The sequence below is a fragment of the Tinamus guttatus genome, unplaced genomic scaffold (genome assembly GCF_059628265.1).
Source record: "Tinamus guttatus ecotype Peru unplaced genomic scaffold, ASM5962826v1 Tinamus_guttatus_pri_ptg000455l, whole genome shotgun sequence".
Lineage (NCBI taxonomy): Eukaryota > Metazoa > Chordata > Aves > Tinamiformes > Tinamidae > Tinamus > Tinamus guttatus.
In genome coordinates, this window is record NW_028288989.1 from 1,083,274 (window position 1) to 1,103,825 (window position 20,552).

The window sequence follows — 20,552 nt, forward strand, 5'->3', positions numbered from 1 at the left end:
ATTGCACATAACTCGATTTAATTTAACCCTGTTTCATTGCTGGCTAAGGAAGGTTGAATTAGTTTGCATTTTTCCTGGGCTAAGTGCAGATGCACAATTACTGCAAGTCAGCTGGTGCATGGGAACTCACAGCTTGGGCTAAGCACTTGCCCAAGTGAGGCTGAGAATCGGTGGAAGTTTCCTGCCTGTGTTCACTCACTGATATGGGTATAAAATTGAACAAATATTTTGGGAAGGATAGTAAATGGATGAAATATTTCATTATAAAATCTGCCATTTTTTGATGTTTTCTAACTGGCTTTCAAGAGCTTGTTACAGATATCTGCAGATAACTTTTAAGGAAATACAAATACAAATTCTCATCTTTTTTTTTTTTTTTTGATCATGAACCTTAACAAGTGGAATGCTTTCTTTACTATTTTATTTTTTTACTAACGAAAACCAAAGAAATTAGAAAATAGATGTACGTTAGTTTCAAAAGTGACCTTAGAGTAATAGTGTCTGTCATCAAATGTGTTCAGAAATTGCTGTACAGAAATTAGAGCTTTTATTAGTAAAATGGCATTGACTTTCATAGAACCAATTCTGTTATCCTGTGCATTAATACAACTAACGGAGTCTGTAAATCAAGTTGGATACAGGTTTGTTGGTAGAGTTGTGTGTCAGGTAACATTTTAAAATGATAGCTGTGCACATGCTTTGCCTTCAGCGGGTTTACACAAGTATGATGGGTACATGAACATACTTAGCTAAGTGAGTTAGAATTCACAGTTTGAAATTAAATAGATCAGTCCCTAAGTGTTAGGCTTTTCAAATACTGTAAAATATATAATCATGGCCTCAGAGATTATAAACTGGCGCACACAAGATTATTTAAGAAGTGGTTAATTTGAAATTTGTCATAATCATTGTTAAGTATTTTATGATTTTCGTAAGTTGAGATGTTTGATACTTTTTTTTTTCATTTGTATTGTATTGTGGCTTGCAGTGTTAATGGGCAAGATGTAGCGGTAGGAGAGAAAACTCACTGGGATTTCTTTGGAATAATTTTCTGAATTCTGAGCATAGTTGAATGAATTTAACACTAATGTAGTTTGCATAACAGTGCTGTGTTAATTTAGGTTCCAAATAATTAGTTTCAGACAGCTTGAAATATTTTTTCTGATCACTTCTGAAAAAGGTCCATATATGATTGGGTTATACCACAGTTACTTTCTTTACTACAAAGGACAGCATCATGTTTCAAAACCTTTCAGGATTACGAATCCCTAAAAGACAGCCAGTGTCCTTTAAGATTTAAAATAAGTTGTGTTTTTGGTGAGTAAAGATCAGAAACAACTAGCGGTGCATGAAGTTCAAGTCCTTTGTAATGTGAACCTGGAAAGCACACATGTTGATTAGTATTGGTCAAGGTGAGATAGCAAGCTAGTGCTATTATTATAATTTTGCGTCTCTAGATTGTCAGGAGTGCTAAAGCACGAGCACACTGACGTGAGGAATGTGTCTTGGAAAGGCCAGTTGTGGTTCTGCACGCTCTAATTTATGGACTCCCATGGCAACTGTTGAAGAGCAAAAAGGACCAGGAATCGAGATGTGTTCCTGCATCGTGTCTTTTGAGTCCAACATGAAGAGTGTGCATTTCTTTGCCGGGAAGGCAAGCAGACTCCTCTCCCCGGGCTGCCACAGGAACAGGGCGCGCCTAGTTGCTGCTACTCAGTGGCTCTCCTCGCAGTCATAGGTTTTACCACAGTAGGCTGGATATTTAACTGCTAGAAAATAGGAGAGGAGCTCAGTGGTCTGTTAGCCTGAGTAATGGCTGGCAAAGAATATTGCATCTGATGTGAGATGGGTACCTAGGCATCTGATGTAAGAAGGGAAGACCAGAAACTAAGCAGCAGCCGCTCCTGTTTGCTGCTTGAGCATGTATGTCAGACTTGATGCAAGTTTAAAGCAGTTGTAGCCTGATGCATTTTGGCTGCTTCTGGTCTCAGTTTGAATGACATGTGACTAGAATTGGAAGGGTATCATGCTTCATTGTTAGTACTTCTGCACTGCCAGGGTAAAAATACATAAACATGTGTAGCCTCTGGGTCTCTTTCGTGCTAAAGTAATTTCCAGTTTGGAAGAAAAGCAAATTGATTCTATGCTTTCTACAATAACAAAGCTGTGCAAAACTGAGAATCTTCTCCAAAATGAGCCTCTGACTCTTGTGAAGTAATGTTAATGTCTCGCACTAGAAAAATTGAACCACCTCTCTAAAAGTTGCGTGTGTATCACCTGCATCTTGGGGAAGATTGCAGAGGTCTTTAGTTTTCTCTTACAAATAACTGCCATATAGAGAGTAGTACTCTGCTTTACATCCTTCCCTGCACATGTTCACATTTTCATTCTTCAGTGAATTATGGTAGTCACGTGGCTGTGATTGTTTTGTTCTCATAACTGCTTCATCTGAAACACATAACACTTATTGTTTAAGGGTATCTAACCCTTGAAAAATTGAAAGATGTAGTGATGTTAATTTAATTTCATTTATTTCTGAAATACTTCTTAAAATTACAAGATAAAAAAATCTATTGAAAGCTAGAAATACAACTTTTAAAGTAGAGTCTCTCTCTTTCATAGAAAAAAGAGGCACTTTTTTGCAAATACAAGTTCCAAAATTAAAGTACTTGACACAGAATTGTGTACATTCTACTACTTAAAAAAAAAGAAAAAAAGAAAAAAAAAAAAGGTTTGAATAATCTAGTTGTAAGTTTATTCACTGTTTTTGCATGATCACTAGTGAATGCTCTTCATGCATCTGTGGCATATGGCCCATGTTTCACCTTGACCTGAGTCATAGCCGGGACAATGGTCCTTTCTGAATTTTGTAGTAAAAATCTTTCTATTAAATCCATGAAGGAATTAAGGGTGATAGTGAGTGTTCTCTTCCATATCTGTGAATTTTAGCTTGTTGAGAAATGGAACATGTAGAAGATGGTTATCATTCAGGGTGGAAGGCTTTTGAAGGATGAAATCCACAGAAAATGAACAGAGCATCTGTGGGCTGAATAAAGGCAAGCTGGAAGGATTTGGTATGGGTTGTGTTGGCCTGATCCAGTGAGAACTGAAATAACCTTCAAAGCAGTTCTTTGGCCTTCTCCATCTGCCTGTGCCTTGGTCAGCTTGGCAGGTCAGGCTGTGTCTTGGAACTGCATCCTTGGCCTAAGACTTTATTTTATTTTGGCATGTCAGCTTATAATTTATAGATATGGTTAAACAATACACTTCAATTTTTATAAAATGACATTTACAACCCACAGAAATTTAGAATTTCATGAATTGACTCGTTTTGTGATTATAGTGCAGTTAGTTTTTGATATTTCAGTAATTAACTGATGACCAACGTTTTAGTATTCGAAAGTGAGACTTACTGAAACAAAGCATGAAGTAATAGTTCTCATTAATGAGTATCTAAGTTTAGCATTCATCCTGAATTTTTACTAGTCTACTAGTTTACTATTTTTTGAAAAATGTTTTTTTTAAGTGCCTTTCCTTTTTTTTTTTTTTTTTTTTTCTACTTCTTATCTTCTTGCCTTTATAAGAGCTAGCTTGTATATGTGGTGTAATTTAAAAATTTGAATATGCTTTCTGGAAAGGCCACGTGAATAATTCAATGCCTGAAGTTACAAACAGGTTTAACGAAAACAAAACAAGCTACTCTTACACTGAAATTTAGACTTCTGCACTTCTCTGATGTTAGTTTTAACAACTTTCCTTTTTTAACTTAATCCTTAAACAGATTTTTAACTTGGCCATATAATTGGCATTGGAAAAACACATCATGAAGGACATCTCTGTGAAGAGAAAATCTTGGTCTTGTTAGCTTTTGTTCTGGTTAGGTTTGGAGTGTTGCCGGAGAAGGTGGATGAGCTCAAAATGCAGCTGTATTTCTCTGGTTTGTGTGTCAAAATAGACTGGTAAACTGTAGCTGTGCAACAATGTGAAATAAACAAGGTGAAAGACCTACTTGCCCCTTTCTTACCTTGCAAAACATGAAATCTCCTGCTTTATTTTACAGTAATGCAGTGCTTGTGGATTAATGTTTTTCTTTTTAATAAATGATTTAGGCAGATAATATTGTCATTGAACTTCAAAGTGTTTTACTAAAACAGGTCTTGGGGAATATTTTGGCTGATTGGAGGATGTTAACAGGGTTGGAACGATTTATACCTTTCAGTACAACAGAACAGGTAACTTTTGTTTCATTTTGCCTATTATTTCTTGAACTTTTGAGAAAATACGGCTTAGTATATATGTATTTGTTGGCTTGTTTGGTTACCTGAATTTAGTTGCAGGGATAGTGTGTTTGACTCATAAAACCTTTGTGAACTTTCAGTTTGTATAATATGCTGTCCAGTTTTCAAACATGCTCTATTTGAAATTGAAAAGAATGTACGCCATCTCTCATCATATTTCTGGAAAAATTCTGTCAATCAAAATACTTAGACTGATGTCTGATATCACAGTGATATTTATAGAAAAAAATCATATCAAAGTGGCTAAACCTTAGGTTAAAAAGTTGTTTATAAAGAGAACTAAAGTGTTTTGTTTCAGAGATATTCTAGTGATATAAAGCTGATGCAACCAAAATTTATTATTTGAAAATGAAGTCTGTTTAAATGGAAACATTTTTTAAGTGATGTCTGCTTTGACAAGTTAGTTTTCAGTGAAGAATTACAATTAAAAATTTCTTATTTGCCTTAATGGAAGCATCTGGAGAGAGGATTTATTGGCATAAATCCTTTTTGGTAGGGCTTAGTGGCAAAAGAATTGGGCCTTCCCAGCAGCTCTTCCCCATCCTTTCTTTGCGGGACACTATACATTGTGATCTAAATAATATCCTTAAACTTGTAGCTGTCAAGTGTTTTGTCTTTTCTATGTGTATGAGATAGTAGCTATGAGAGCCACCGCATATGTTTCTTGCTTTCTTTTTATATTCTAGATCCTATCACGGTTCCTTTAAGAGAGCCGTAGACAGCTTTGATCTTGGAAATTATCTGAAGTTTTTCACAGTAGGCAGGTGTACTAAAAAGTTCAGGAGATAACTAGGACTTTGGAGTTGTCTTGGTGCTAATGTGGATTCTTTTGGGGTATTCCTTTAGCAAACAAAAATTCCCACAGTTTCAGATATGGATTTATCAAAGACAAGATTGAGAGTGTTAAGTTGCCAGTGGTCCTGTCACTTTATCCACAACCTTGCCTACTGTGTAGTCATTTTTTGGTCAGGTTCATAGGACAGGAGTCGCACAGTTGTGCAGATTCCCATCAACAAGACTGCTACTTCTAACTGACCTTAAATTAAGCTTTAAAAAAAAATACGTGTAAGGATTTTTCCCAACTAGAGAAATTATGGCAGTCAGTGGACTATGGCTTTACAACTAGGTTTTCACGTTTCTTATTAGTATAAAAATGGGCAGTTTTGTTGCACAAGTTTGAGTAAGACTTATTCTTACCAGTCTTCTTACCAGGTCGGGGGGACTGATTGAGCAGTCTCTTATCGAACAGCATCTTTGTTTGGGCAGTTTGTTTACCTGAACACTGGTATTTTCTCCACAATATGTAGAAAAGAAATTGTAGAAGTTATTAAAGCAGTGTAAATCTAAATTAATCAACCTCCTTGTGAAATGGACTGGTCATAATCTTCTGAATCTTTGAAACTGGAAATATAAGGGAAAAATGCTTTTATGCAGATATTGATGCAGGAAACTTCTCTCCTTCTAATGTATTTACTTTCTATGATGAGACCCCTCCTTACGCTGTAGTTGAGTCTGTCTGTGATAAAGACAGTCTTTAAAATGTACATGAAAAATAGTGGAAATTTGTGATAGCGTTTCTACAGGCAATTTTTATGTATTGCCTAAAAGAATCCATTTTGTTACCTGGGTTGTATGTTTTCACCCTTCTCTTGTTTGCTGTTTAAGGTTAGAAATGTAGGGGGTGGGTCCTTTAAAATCATAGAATCATATAGGTTGTAACATGTACAAGTGTTTAACTGAGAACTCATGGAGATTGAAGTCCTCTAATATTTTCTAATTTTACAGCATTTTTCTCTGGAGCATCATTCTGATAATGCTCCTATTGCTCATACAGCTGCAGCTGGAGTTTGCCTAAACTAAGTACTGGGGAGGTGATACTGGCCAGAAATATTCACAGTGGACTTGATAGGATTAATCCCCCTTGTGTTATCTGTTTGAGTGTGGGTCTTTATATAATACAGAAAGAACTGACAAATGTGTAATTTGGAAAATGCTATAAGTATCAGGAAAAAACCCATGGCAGACAGGTGAGCTCTAATGAAGAAAAGCCCCCTTTTTTTTTTTTTTTTCTAAAAAACATAGCCTTTCAAAATACTTATTTTAGCGTAATCTCATTTTCCTTTAGATCTTGTTTTCTAAAACTATGGAGAACACATCTGTGTGTGGAGAATAACATCCAATTTATTTTCCCCACAAGGATTTTTTCTATCCAACTGAATGCATTAACCCACTAAGAGAGATGGTACACATCTAGAAATATTAACTGTAATCCGGTAAAACTCATGTCTGTGCTTCATGTTACATGTGCAGTATAATTTCCTGGCTTTTCAAGTTCCTGATTGGGATAGGTGCATCTCTGAAGAGCAGCTGTGTAGAAGAAAATAAAGTGATGTAGATTATGATATTATTGAAAAACAAAGAGGAACCACCAAACCTTGTGTTTCTAACATGTTATCAGCAGAGGGCTGTTAGCTATCATGCATAGCCTCTGCTTTAGGACTCTTGAGGTTGGATAACTGATACTGAACTGTAAAGATTTGTTTTTTTCTTCCACTTATTGCTTAAGAGACCTCAGTCATTTAGTGGTAGAAGAAACATTGACTATAAGATACCAGAAATTTTAAGTTAACCTCCAGAATTGCAATATATTGTTACTAGACATACAGACTGAGGTCTTTAAGAAAAGATTTTGTTTTTACAATCTGTTGATTTAAGTTTTGCCATAACCATTTTGTTTCGGTTTATCTTTGGATTTGCCGTTTGCTAGTTTGCTCCCTCAATTCCTGTGTGAGGTACTTGAATTATACCTTGTTCTCCCAAAATGTTGATAGTACTTGATCTAGGCTGTCTCAAAGTTCCCCTGTATTTTTGCAACCAAAGACTTACTTATAATGCTGGCTTGTGCTGGGAAGCACGAGGGATGCCAATATGTGGGTTTTTGAAACAGGTGAGAGAAGTCTTTCTTCACCTGCCCTAGGTGAAAAATTTGCTTTTCAGAGGGTTTAAACACACACAAGTATTGTAAGTTTAAGGTTTAAGTGAAAAACAATACTATACTGAAAAGCTTTTGGATAAGAAGGGTGTTTCTTTTGTGCTGTTATTACCTAACATGCAGCATCTATTGCTTATTGAACTTTGTTGCTGCTGCAGCTGCATCTGATTTTGAACCTGTGATTAAATAATTTGTTGACCTAAAAAGGTTTTACAAAGCAGACGTAATTCTGATATTAAGTGCCATGGGAGTATCTTTATAGGTCCTCCTAAAGTGAAAGTTTTTTTTTTTTTTTTTTAAACTACCCCTGCAGAGTAGAAAAATTCATATCATTTTGAGTACAGGAGTACAGGAAGTGGAGTTGACTGCAGATATTGATCTTTTTTTTTGTATATGAGTTGCTTCTTACTAAGTGGGTTCTTTAAGTAATTATGAATATAATAGAGCAAATAATTTATGTTTTTAAAGTATTTGATACAGTTGCCTTTTTCAATAGAACCACGTTACCTTCATGTAAGCATATTAGAATTATGTATTCTGTAAAAATATCCTTGTAACTCTGCCAGTGTGTGTCAGTTTTGTGCTGCAGCACTGTTGTTATTCAGAACATGAATCTGTTTTGAGCAGAGACTACTGGTGATGCTTAATTATATGGTAATTTTTAGTTTAGTTATGTGGACAGACTGTTATCCTTCAAATTAGGGCAGATCGCTCAGATCAGCTCGCTTTGTCGCTTGTTAAAAGTGGACTTGCTTGTGGACTTGCTTTAGGTGGAGGAGAAAATCTAGGAATGACTGATTTACTCTGAGTTGTTGATTCTTATTCAAGATTCAACCTTTTATACAAATAAAGAATATAAAGGAGAATTCTATTGCAAAAAAAATTTCCAAATAAATAAAAAACCAAACTTCGATACTTTTTTCTTTATCATATTATATAATTCTCTCTGTCCTGGCATTGCTATGTTTAAATTTGCATTTCGTAATGCAGTGCAACCTGGCTGATATGGCACTGTGTTTTTCTCTTATTCAACTGGAATAGAGAGGAAAACTTAAGAAAATTGTTAACATCAGCACATCAGCTATGTGTGATTACTGTATGTTGCGCTGATGAAGGCATGCAGTGTAATCTGTGGTACCATTGAGAACAGGGACAACTGAGGTCTGTCAAAAAAGACAAAAAAAAAAAAAGAGAGAGAGAGAAGAAGAAGATCAACCCAGTGGCCACCTGTGTAAGCTCATTCTAGAATCACAGGAAAAGAATTCTGCAGCTTGGTGCGGGGGATGAAAGCTGCTGAGACATTAATTAACCCCTGGAAACTGTGAAATATCTGTGTTGCCTGTGCAAGATAATTGTTTCTGCAATTCCTTGGCCACGTGGAGATGTTTGTAGGAGGCAAGGGTAGCAGAGATGAGAGAAACAAAAGATCGGCTTAGGAGAACTTTAAGAATTGTTTGCGCTATTTTGCTGTTACTGAATACATTTTGAATCTTTAACACTGTGGCATTTTCATGTACAAAATTTTGCTCTACCATTTTTTTCTTTCTTGAGCAATAACGATCAGAGAAGCTTGTTCTATATTTGTTGCGTTACAACTTTCATATTGTAAATATTGCAGAAATGTTCAAAATTATCCCCTTAAAATGAAAGGAAGAGAAGCAACAAAAAAATCGGAAGTTACAAGCTTTGAGAATGCTTGTTCTTAGTGAATTTGATTGTGCATTTAAATAGGTGATGTTAATTTCTGAAAAAGATTGAAAGCAGAGAGATTTAAGGATTCTATCATTGTACAAGCCTTATTCCTTTTTTTTTTCTCAGAATACAAGCATAAGACCTTTGTGCTAAAAGCTGAAAAAGCTACCTGCAGTTTACTGAACCAATATCTCTGCTTTTCCACCACATCTAATATTGATCACACGTCTCTGCTTACCACCCCTTAAAACAGAAAAAGCCCTTCTGCTCCTTGGCAGGTCAGTGAACAAGTCTGCAGGACCCACAGATGCTTCCAAGAAACAGGTACACAAGCCCAGGCTTCATTTGCCTCTTTCCAAAGGTGCTTTTTACTTTCTAGCATTTATTGGTGCTGTTATTTGAGAATGTTAGATCATCTTGGAAACATTTTGTGCTGTTAAGCTTTCTGAAGAGGATTATCTGACAGAGTTGGAGGCTTTGCCAAAATACTCCAGAAGTTGCACCCAGAACCTCTCACTACTGCTTTAAAGGCAGGTGTGCATGCTTTGAGTTGTAGTTCGGGTTGTCCCTAAAGAGGATTCAAGTTGAAAAGGATCTTGCTCATAAGATCTAAAACAGGAATTGTACAAAAACAGCCATTTTCAGTGCACAGTGTGGATTAAAGGTTTTACAAATTCAAGGAGGTGTGCTGTATATTCCTGAGTGCCATGTAATGTTACATAATGCCTTAGCTATCTACATGTACTTAGATATTTCAGATAGCAGCTGTGAGTTGTTTTGGGTCAGTGTATTTACTAGAGCAGAACTTCCTTCCAATGAACTGCTGTGGGACTGATGACAAGTAAAGTATCAGCTGAGGTCTGAGCTTATTAGTTCTGCTCTCCAGAGACCACTATGGGTAATTCTCCTTGCACACTGTAAAAATAGAATTTGTGACAATTTTGCAGACTTCCTAGTCTGCAGAAATCATAACTTGGTTCATTTTTAGATGAACATTTACACCAGTTTTCCTTACAGGCATAGCAGTCAAAATAGCCAGAGCTTGCCAGTGGTGTTATGCTGCTGTACTACAGAAGGCATAGCTTCAAGACCTAAGTAATTTTAAATAGTGGATGTTATAGTGCTTATATGTCTTTATTTTGATCTGAATGTAATACTTGGTTTTCTTTTGGATCCAGCTTATTTTATGCTGTTCCTTTGCATGGCTTTTGACATGCTGTTTGTTAAAGAGATAACAGTCCCACCAGAGATGGAACCAGACACCAGACACTAGAAATGTGAATAGCCAAAAACTTCTACCTGGTGTGTTGGGGACCACAAGATGTTTTCCAGAGGACTTAGGATTTGAATAGGAGTGTTAGAAGTGACCAATTCCCCCATGTAGATGAACTCTAGGTAAGATGCTAGCAAGAGGTGAAACCAAGTGCTTAGATCTCCAGATAGTCTCCCTAGTACTGAGAAGTGAGAGGCCTTTCACTAGAGCGTGTTTTGAGCTTTTGATCTTTGGTGATTTAAATTTCTGTAGCCTCTTATTTTCTTTTTTTTTTTTTTCGATGAGTCAAGTGCATTTTTTAGGTTTAAACTGTTAACATGTAATATTTAAAGACTTGAAAGGTACTGACGAGCTGAACAGGAGGGTTCAACACACCTCTGTGTTTTTCAAAGATTACATCATCTTCTCACCACTGTATCTTCTAGTGCTTAGTCCTAAAATATAGACCTGTCCTGAGGGAGCAAAAGTAGCAGAATTAATTGTAGTGCTCTTGGAGTTTCTGCAGTAATAGTTTATCTGAATCTTTGTGTGAAGCAACAGGGCCACTATGAAAAGAATGCTAGGTAAGGAGTAGAAGTGAGAGGAGAGCAAAGATGGGATGCTTGAACTTGAGAGAACATTTTTTTAAACATAGTACTTTAAAAGAGCTGCTAGTAGCAGTATAGAAAAGGAGTCATATTTGGCTTGGCCTCAATAATTGAAAATGTTCAGAGGAGGAGAAGGAAGATAAAGTAATGACGAGCTTTTGGAGGGAGAAGGCTACATTTTGGGTTGCAGTTAGAATCATAGAATGTTTAAGGTTGGAGAGGACCTCTAGAGATCATCTAGTCCAACCCCCCTGCACACGCAGGGTCACCTAGAGCACGTGGCACAGGACTGCGTCCAAGCAGGTTTGGAAGATCTCCAGAGAAGGAGACTCCACAACCTCTCTGGGCAGCCTGTTCCAGTGCTCTGTCACCCTCACTGTTAAGAAATTTTTCCTTAAGTTCCTGTGGAACTTTTGATGTTTCAGTTTCCAGCTATTTCCTCTAGTTCTGTCAGTGACCACCACTGAAAAGAGGCCAGCACCATCCTCCTCACTCCCTCCCTTGAGGTACTTATAGACATTGATCAGATCCCCTCTCAGCCTTCTCTTCTCCAGGCTGAACAGGGCCAGCTCTCTCAGTCTTTCCTCACAGGGCAGATGTCCAGGTCTTTCTCTGCAGAGCTGTCCTCCAGAAGGTCGGTCTCCAGCCTGTATTGGTGTCTGGGGTTATTCCTCCCTAGGTGCAGAACCTTGCACTTGGCCTTGTTGAATTTCATGAGGTTTTTCACTGCCCAGTTGTCCAGTCTGTCCAGGTCCCTCTGGATGGCAGCGCAGCCCTCTGGGGTATCAGCTACTCCTCCCAGTTTCGTGTCATCAGCAAACTTGCTGAGGGAGCACTCTGTGCCTTCATCCAGGTCATTGATGAATAAATTGAACAGGACTGGGCCAGGGACTGACCCCTGGGGGACCCTGCTAACCACAGGCCTCCAACTAGACTCTGCAGCTGATTCTGGCTTTTAATTGCGCTGTAAGTTTAAAATACACATTTCTTTCTGATTATCCTCACTCAGTGCAAGATTAAGTCAGTTCATTCTTTCCCTCTTATTTGTGTACTATATATTTTCCAATGAAATGCCTAGTGAATTGAAGGCAGTGCTGTCACAGCAGAAGTGACAGAAGAGAGCAGTAGTTTTCAGTGAATAAACCCTGAAACAGTTTTGCAGGTTGCATGGTTCTCTATCTGATTTCCCCTAAACTTTGTGTTTAACCTTTGATACTACTATTTTCATTCAGAATCTCTGATTTTCAGATTATCATATTATTTATTGTTTTTTTACATATACATTTACTTGAGCTTCCTCTTATTGTTCCTGCTAAGTTACCTTAGAAAAACGTAGGGGATAACTTGTCAACTCCAAACAAGAAATTAATAAATTTCCATTTATCTATATTGTGACTAGTGTAATTAAATTAATAATGTGTGAAAAATAATGAGGTGCTTCAGACTTATTTCTTTTTCTTCCCTTTGATCCAAGTTTACAATATGAAATACATATTTGATAAAATTACTGTACTCATGTAAAGTAATTGCAATGGAAAACCGGTTAATACGTAAAGCTGATTTTTTTCTAGGGTTGAACTTCTGTTGTCAAGGTATGGTAAAATAATTTTGCACATTGACAGAGGCATATTTGCGCTTTCACTATAGACGAGCTGCAAAGCTGCAGGAAGTCACGTGCAGTTGCAATAGCTCAACTGATGCACAGCAAGCTTAAGAACCCTGAGCCAGGATACTGGCAATATATGGAGGGAGAAAATGGTGATGATCATAGTCTTGTATTGGGCTAAATTAAAGTTCGTTCGGAGATTCATCAGGACACTCATAAAATCCGTTCCTGAAATGAGCAGTTTTCAAAATTGGTGAGAGAAGCTGTTTAGCTGCTTCCTAAACTAGAAGTCGCAGTAAGTTTTCCGTCTTGGGAAAGATGGATGATTGGCGAGTTTATGGAGTGGGTGAATACAGTTATGTTCCCAAGTTAGTAGAAATAGTGTATATAAAGTATACCTTGTCTGTGACAGTCAGTGAGTGTTCTGTCTTTTTTGAGGAGAATATTCCTCATAAGAGGTTGATTACAGGTTGGAAAAGGTAAAGGGCTTGTGATGCATCTAGAAGTACTTTGCATGTGGATGACAGAAGCAAGGTGGATGTTAGTACAAATTGATACATGGCGGAGGGGGCTGCTATGGAAGATGAGGTGTGGCAAAGTGTGTAAGTAATCTTGATATTAAATGAGAAAGGGTTATGTAGAGCATTGCCGATGTAGTGTAGTGGAGTAGAGATGGAAGCTAGCTGAAGAGACAAGAAAAGACAACTCAAAATTTCTGGGAATAAGACAGTTTTTAACAACTAAGTATGGTGAGGGCCGCAAAGACAAAAGTGAGCTTTGAAGCTAGCATGTAAATGACACAGTAGTAATAAGGAAAAGAACTTTTAGATAAGCAGAGTGTGAAAATAGCATGACAAAAAGTAGTTGTAGACTTGCCTGTATCAGTATCTTTATTGATTTCTACTTAATTGAGGTAGTACAGCACCATAAGCTCTTTGCCTATCTCATTTATTGGGAGAGCTGGTAGTTTTAAAACCATATTTGTTTTTAAATGGTTTTATTTGTTGTTCTGGCTGTTGCTTTTAATGCAAGACAGAGAAATCTATACAGTTCAGTCCTTAGGACTGAGGAGGATTGGTGTAGCTTGGACCTGGAGCAAAGAAGAGGGAGGAGACAGGAGGCAAAGATCAGACCAATGTCCTTATCTTAATGATGAAAGAGTAGAATCAGTTTTAAAGCTGTATTTGCATTCTGAACTTCAGTCTCTTAAGTCTAAAGAAGAAACTAAAAGATTTACTAAAAACAAGTCACATGTGATCAGTCTCACTGCTCATTGTGGTGCAGTGACTGGAGCTATGGGTAAGAGGGCAGTGGAAGCTCTTTACCTAGACTCTGCAACATTTTCAATACAGTTTCCCCCATGAGTCTTGCAGTCAGGTTTGGGAGATATGAACTTGGGTAAGTGTTTGATATTTTGGCTGGCAAGGCCGCCACCTGGAGGGACCTGCACAAGATGGAGGGGGTAGCTGGCAGGAATCTCATGGGGTTTGCCAAAGGTGATGCAGAGCACTGCACTGAGGCTGAAATAACCCAATAGCAACAGTGCAAGCTGGGGACTGGGCACCATACTAAAGTTTTGGAGAAAATCTCCAGGGAGGGCAGGCAGACAAACAGTTGTGCTAACCTCACGTCAGACTACCCAGGCAGTGCACTGCCCGAAGTGCTTATTTCCCTCTACTGAGGCCTTGCAAGCTGGACCACTGTGTCGAGTTGTGGTCTGTCACTAAAAAAGAGATAGTGACAAGCTGGACTGAGTGTGACTGAAGGCCACAAAAATGGTTCGGGAACTGAAAAATCAAAACACAGCAGGAGAGTCCTGAGGAGGTAGCTGGGCTTATTTACCCTGATGAAGAGGAAGCTGAGAGGGATTGAAATGCTGTTCTTAGCCATCTAATGAATCTGGACAGAGAAAACAAAACCAAGGTCCTCTGAGGTCTACAGCAAAAGACAATAGCCACCAGTACCAGTAAGGGAAATACTGCTTGGATTTAATGGGAAAAAAAATCACAGAGAGAATGATGCAACTCTGAAACGTGTTCCCAGAGAGGCTGGAGTATTTCCATCCTTGGAGATGCTCAAACTTCTGACCAGGAAGTACCTTAGCAACCTGATGTAATCTTGAAGTTACCTTAACTCTGAGCAGAGAGTTGGTGCAGAGGTCCCAACATAAACAGATTTATGATTTGGTGGTAAATGGTCTTTAGGGTCATTATGTATAGCTGTAGCAACAGCAGCTGATGTATTTAGAGATAGCCTACTAGAATTTCTGCTGTAAGCTGTGCTTTTCAGATGGCTGTGATAGGAGTAAGATCCATGTGTATTAAAATTCTTACTGAGTACCTAGTCAGTCATCAGTAAAATGAGACTATCAAACAGCATATGCAGCTTTTGGATTCCATCGGGGAGATCTGTCTATATAGGGTTTGCAAATACTGATGTGGTTACACCAGTTGCATTGGTGAGGTTACATCTGTGCAGTTTTCTTGTGCTCAGGAAAAAGAGAAGATCAGATAGTATGAAATATAGAGGTTAGTAAGAGGATTGTGAAAAGTATTTTATGAGAGAACTTGTTTTATAAGAGCAGCCTCTTGGCGTAATTTAGCAATATAGCAGTTCAAACTAATTTGTTAACATGGACTGTGGGCTACAGCTGGCTCATGTCCCACTAGCCCAGCCTGGTTACTGAATGATATTTCACCTGTTTGTGCAACACCCCAAGCTTTTTTGTCTGGGTCCATTTCTGAAGTTGTGCCCATGCTTTTTCATGAGCTTCTGCTGTTTAATTTGTCACATCTATCTCTGAATTGCTTGTACTCTACAGCTCCTTCCATAGGCGATCACTGAGGGATGGTACAAATGAACCCTTTAAATAACTCTTGTGGGCCTGGCACCTGGAAAGAAGAGGAGCTACAGGCAAAGATGATTTAAGGAGAAAAGAATATAAGATCAGGGCAAATAATTTGAATCTGGAAATTGAAATGAAGGCAAAATGTTTAAGCAGTTAAGGGAGAGAAGCTTGAATTATGAAATGTGTTAAATGCCCTAGCTGATACAAATGATAAAGATCTTTACTTGGTGACCAAGGCAATCCCCATTTCTTAAGCAAGCGACTTAGTGACTTGTTTAATAATTTCTGATATATTTAATGTTAAAAAGATAAAATCAGCAAATAATAAAAGTTACAAGGACTTGAAAATTACCTTATGGAACTACTATGTTTACTCCTAAGCAACATCATATAGTTACTGCTAGACCTTCAGCTTCTGGTACTTTTTAAAGCTACTTTTCAAATAGTTTTAGACCATATATTTATCTGATTTATTCACCTGTCTGTCTTCAGTGTGTTCTGAGCAACATATTTTTATATTGATGACTAAAGTTTCCGTTCTTTTTTTTTCTGTTGAGAATGTAGAGTTGATGGTACTAAAAGGAGGTGAGATGGAGTTCTTCCGCTTACTACGTAATCAGAAGATACTTTGCTCAGTTGGAATATACTATGGATGTGTTGATCCTTTGTTACTAGTAACGTTTAGGTTTTAAGCTTTCTTAAAGTGACTATGACACATTTATAGGGTTGAACTGTTTTCATTGAAGAGTTTGTGCTAGTACAACAAAATTTAGATTGACTTGAGAACTTAAAGAAATGGTGTGTTTGGAAGGAAGAACCTACATTGATACTGTTATCGCTAAGTGGATGTTTAAAGAGGCAAAACTACTTATTTTACTTGTTACTTTTTCTTTGAAATAATTACAGTGAATTATGAGTCCTTCCATCATAAATCTTGGTATTGGTTGTAGCCCTACTGCTGCAGGAGGTGTTTGAGAGATGAGGATGGTGTTCGTGCTGTGTGATTCACAGAAATGTAGTTAAGAGCCTGCTTGGAAGACATAATTTCTGATTGCCTAGTATATTATTTGTTCTCTTCACCATAACTACTTGTGTTGCTGATGTGTATTGCATAGGATATTCCTTAGTTTCAAGGCAATAGGTGTGTTTTCTTCTTCTCTCATCCAAAATAGCTTCAGGATGTCTCTGTGACTTTTCAGAGGGGATGTTTTTATGTGAATTTTATCATATTCAAGTAAAACTGGGGAGAGCAAAAAGGTTGAAGAGGTTTTGGAAATCCATACAGTTTCTGCAGTTTTGCCGAGTCTTAAATGTTCTAGGTATCTGTTGACACTGAAACCTTCATTTTTCCATGTGCTAAATTGCAGCTGTGTTTTGTTGTGAGTCTTGTTTTGGATCTAGGGTTTTGTAAGTCGCTCTTCGCTCTGCGTTCAGGTTGTGGACCACTGTGTGTCACCTTCTGACAGCTGTTTCTTAAGATTGCCAGTGCTGTGCATTCATTAGCTTCATTCCTTAAGGAAGGAAAGCTGAAGTGGACCAAATTTTGAGTGCATGTTTTTTTTTTTTTTTTTTTTTTTCTTCTCAAGACTGGAAGAGAGCAGATGTAAGACAGTTACAGAGTTCGTGAAGTCTGTCTTGGCTGGATGTGGTAGATGAGCCCTGATTAGTTCTCCTCTTCCATATAGCTGCAGAAAAAAGTGAGCTGTAACTGCACTGTATAGCACTGACCCGCATCCATATAGTGCTGGATGTAGAAATAGCATGTTCTGTATCCACATGTGGTATATCTGTAAGCTACTACATAGGGCTTAAGGGGTAAAGTGGAAAGTTATACAGACTTGTGTTCTACATTCACAATGAAACAAGTTTTATTAGGTCTGCTGCATGTGGAAGGGCTTGTTTTGATCTCTCCTTGCATATCAGTACCAGGGAGAGAAGCAGAGAGAGTTTACTGGGTCATATCTAATCTCCTCATGGTAATGTCTTCCTTCTGTCCATCCCAGGCAGAATTTCTGGATTTTGAAGTGTGCCAAAATTCTCAGATTAAAGGCTGAAACACTTCTGAAAATACTGAGATATCACTTTCTGAGATAGCAAATCTTGCAGTTTTAGGCTGATTTTGTTGTTAGAGTGTACACTTTTATAGGCAAAGTATCCCACCTTCCAAAACCTAAAGCACTTCTGCAGAGTTGGAATACATTTCTTTCTTCCTTATTTTATTTTATTTTATTTTATTTTATTTTATTTTATTTTATTTTATTTTATTTTATTTTATTTTATTTTATTTTATTTTATTTTATTTTATTTTATTTTATTTTATTTTATTTTATTTTAATTTTTATTTTTTTAAGTCCCCACATACTTTCTGCCTACAATGTAAAAAATACCTTCTGGTTTATGCAAAAATTGACTTTGGAGAAACGCTTCCAATGCAAATTACAAGACCTTTATTTCTGTTATTCTGGTTAATTTTTGACATACAGAGCTCTGTTAAGCTTGATGAGTTTCTTTGTGTATTGAGCTCTTCAGTGTGGGTCATAATGATAAAAATACATTCTTTGGTGTATCTGTGAAAGTGAGAACTATCAGTTTTCATCAGTGGCAAAGAGTATTTTATAAGGCAAACAGACATGGCTTGGGCCGTCTTTCTCTCCTACTTTATACAGAGAAGAATGTCTGTTACAAAAGGAAAGTGCTCCTGATTCTTGTAACCTTGAAAATACTTCTCAGCGCTCAGCCTGAGCAAGAGTGAATTTACGGGCACTTGAAAGGCGCAGATTAAGGTGTTGAATGTGTAGGGGAGAGCTACAGCAGCTGATCTGGAAGATGGCTCCCCTCTAAGATCTTTAAGGATCCCGTGCAGGTACCAGCCACCATCATAGCTGTAGTTTATACCCGGTCTAGGTGTCTCACAAAGTAGTATTAGAAATGCTGTTTTCTGTTGCTATTTCCAGAATGATAGGGCTGCACAATATTCTTAAAATATTTAGTTATCTTTCACAGTTTTTAAGTTGCAATTTTACCATCTTACATTCAAAAAAATAAAAAAAAATAAAAAAAAGGGAGGAAAAAAAAAAAGACCTGGATAGCATGAATTTGTGTAATTTCTGTGACTTAATGATACTGTAAATTGTTTTTTTTATGCTGGGATACTTGCTTAAGATTTCTCTTGCCTGTGACTTTCCAATTATATAGTCAAGATATGCAAATTTAATATTTATTTTTTTCACCATAAATTTCTCCCAGCTTCTAAAATTTTGGGTTACATTAGTTTTTTCTATTTTGACTGAAGCAGCTAGAACTTTATGAAGTAGTATAATTTTTGATATATTAAATATGTAACCAATATATTGTGGTCTTCAAAGCAATAAACAAACAGAATGCATTTTATTTTTTACATGATCAAAAATAAAACATAGGCTGTCAACATCCATGATGGAATACCTACTACATGGAGTATGTGTAAGTTCAGATAGTGAGAGGATTGCATTTAATTCACCTGTTTTTAGACGTTACATTACTGATTCATTTTAAAATTTATTTAAACTTATTAAAATGCCTTTAAAAAGAAAAGAGTGCAAAGCTCAACTCCTTCAAGGTAGTGGGTGAGGGTGATTGACTTTTTTTATGAGAGACCCTGAATGGAAACAAGTCAGGGATGACTTGTTGTCAGGGATGACCACAGACAGGGGTCTGACCTTTAGAAGCTGCTGCAACAACCACTGGAGCTGAGAGAGACAAATGATAGTGCTGCTGTGGTGGGATCTAAAAATTTAAGCTCTTTTATTTAATCCATAGTAATCTGGGAAAAAGAAAAAAAAAATTGAAGTTACCAGCCTGTACTGATATTTGGCCTTTTTTTTCCCTGCACATTGGGCTAAGTGTTGCTGAACAACAAAGACATAGGACACTTTGTAGAGCATGCATGTAGAGTATATGTAAAGGTGTAAATGTGTAAAGAGAAATATTAATATAGCTCAGTATTGGTGCTAGCAGTACAAAGTAGCACTGCAGCAGTTGACACAGCAGTTCTCTGCAATCAGAAACACTGTAGCTAACGTGTATAGAATTGTATGGAATAAGTGTCAGGGAATCATGCAGTTTCTTATCTCGACTACTTAGTACAGACATTTCCCCTTTCTCTTTTAAATGCTGCTCTAAGTAGTTATCTGAATTTAGGTGTTTAAAATGTATCTGATAGCTTTAGTGATGACCAGAGAAGGAGCCAGTGCTGTGATTGTTAGGGGAGGTATTTATTGAAACAAGATTCCTGGGGATCATTGCTTCAGAAGATGGAAGGATTTAACGCTTTGTTAATCCTTCAATAATTGATATCTGAAAGATGTAGAATGAAGCTCACTATAAGTCGATCAGTGTCAAACCTGAGGAGACACTTAATTTCCCTCTTATGACATTCTTTATCAAGAAAGATAAGGAATCGACTGGCACTTTGGTGGGAAATTAAGTAGACAGTAAAAAAATTAAGGATCTATCATCCATTTCCTGGAGGTTTCCAAAGAGGAGGTTTGAGTTGCATGGGAAGACTATGATAAGGGCTCAGCATCTCAGTAAGTCTTAAACTGAGATCCTGGAATTTCTGATTGCTACAAAATCCACTACAGTTTTTAGAAAGCAACTACTGTTATGCCTAAACTGTAAAATGAAGCAAGTTTGGAGGGATCTCCCTTTTTGAAACGCACAGTCTGTATCAACAGGGAAGAGAGACTCTATCTCTACCAGTGTTTCCTGTATATTGGGATTTTGCATTTGTCTCAAAGTACTTTCCATTCTTGTGTAATCTTCAGGGTATTAAACCTAAGAATTCCTGTGTGTCCCCCACCTTTTCTTGAGTATTTCTGATCTTTGATCTGATTATTTGGAAGTTCAACTAATGCTCTGTTACAGTTAGCAAGTTTACTTTATTATGTCATTGATGGTCAGCATTTTTTAATCAAATCATGTTCTATTGTGGGGAAAATATGTGAGTGGCTTTCTGTCTATGAACTATAAAAGATATTTTCTTGCAAATTGCCCCTAAATTTTGGTAAACAATTTTGAAATGGAGATAGCCTGTGAAGCATCAACTCCTATTCTGTTTAAACTGAAGTCCCTGCTGGAGATGGAGTGAGTGGGGGTGATGAAACTGAAACTGGTGGCTAGAATTCCTTTATTTTAGCCCTGCACATGGCCCCTGTGGCGTCTCCTTAGGGCCTTCGTGCTCATGCTGCTTCTGTTGCTGGGTTCTTCTCATCCTGT

At 37.3% G+C, this 20,552-nt stretch overlaps 1 pseudogene; it reads right to left on the minus strand.

The window, feature by feature from the left end:
* LOC148593139 (uncharacterized) overlaps nt 1-20,552 on the minus strand; it is a 268,178-nt pseudogene that overhangs the window by 231,447 nt on the left and 16,179 nt on the right.